The 1,036-nt window shown below is 42.9% G+C and overlaps 1 protein-coding gene across 1 annotated transcript in view; it reads left to right on the forward strand.

The window, feature by feature from the left end:
• Positions 1 to 1,036, forward strand: part of fasn (fatty acid synthase) — an 82,819-nt gene that overhangs the window by 3,416 nt on the left and 78,367 nt on the right. The gene's annotated exons all lie outside the window — the stretch shown is intronic.

A 1,036-nucleotide genomic window follows, 5' to 3' on the forward strand; every position in this document is an offset into this window, starting at 1 on the left:
AGGACCAGGGACACTCTGCTGAGGACAAGACTCAGAGGTCCACCTACGCCTCCAGGACCAGGGACACTCTGCTGAGGACCAACATGTTTCTGTTTCAGACAGAGACGGTCTGAGAGGGAGGTGAAGGAAGTTATTTACGTCAAACGAGTAAAAACCTCTTTAAAGAGAGGAGGAGGTCTCAGATTCCAATGTTCCAGCTTTAGGCTGAATTCTCAGTTTCACTCAAATTTACACCTTCATGAATGTGAGCAAAACACGTCTCTGTGAGACAGGCGGACAAAGAGCCTGACGCCTCTCTGTTGTGAGAGGCGTGTAGCTTTAGTCTAATCTGCATGTGAATTTAGGTTGCATAACTGAGCCGCTCATGGCTGGAACTCCACACGTTCCTCACTTTTTGTCCCCGTCACACAAAAGGGGAAATGGAAATGCAGTCTGTCCGTGCACGTTGCGAGCACGATAACTTGAAAAATAGTTGAGGTACCAACTTCCATTTTGGTATGTGGCTGCATCGAGGCATACCAAACATCAAAAATCATCTTCATCACTAGACGGAGTGTCACATTTTCATCACTTCAGCTTCAAACTCAAGGTCAAATGTTCTACAAGCTCTTCGCTTGTCCCGACCATCGCCATAGATTGTTTTATATGAGTTTATCTGTATTCTGATCTTCTGAACCAGTCTGTCTAAAGTAAATTAATGAAGCAGAGGAAGTTTTATAGTTTGAGAATTGTCATTATTTTGGGTTTTATGATGGTCTTAATGGTAGCAGTGAAACTGGTCCATGCATTTGTCACGTCTAGACTGGACTATTGCAATGGTTTATTATCTGGATGTCCAAATACTTCTTTAAAACGTCTTCAGTTGATCCAAAATGCTGCTGCCAGAGTCTTAACTGGAGTTACTGGGAGAGATCATATATCTCCAGTTTTGGCTTCTCTCCACTGGCTCCCTGTCAAATCCAGAATAGAATTCAAAATCTTACTTCTAACCTACAAAGCTCTCAACAACCTAGCTCCATCTTATATTACAGATCTT

This window comes from Nematolebias whitei, chromosome 17 (genome assembly GCF_014905685.2).
Source record: "Nematolebias whitei isolate Nwh7 chromosome 17, NemWhi1, whole genome shotgun sequence".
Classification (NCBI taxonomy): domain Eukaryota; kingdom Metazoa; phylum Chordata; class Actinopteri; order Cyprinodontiformes; family Rivulidae; genus Nematolebias; species Nematolebias whitei.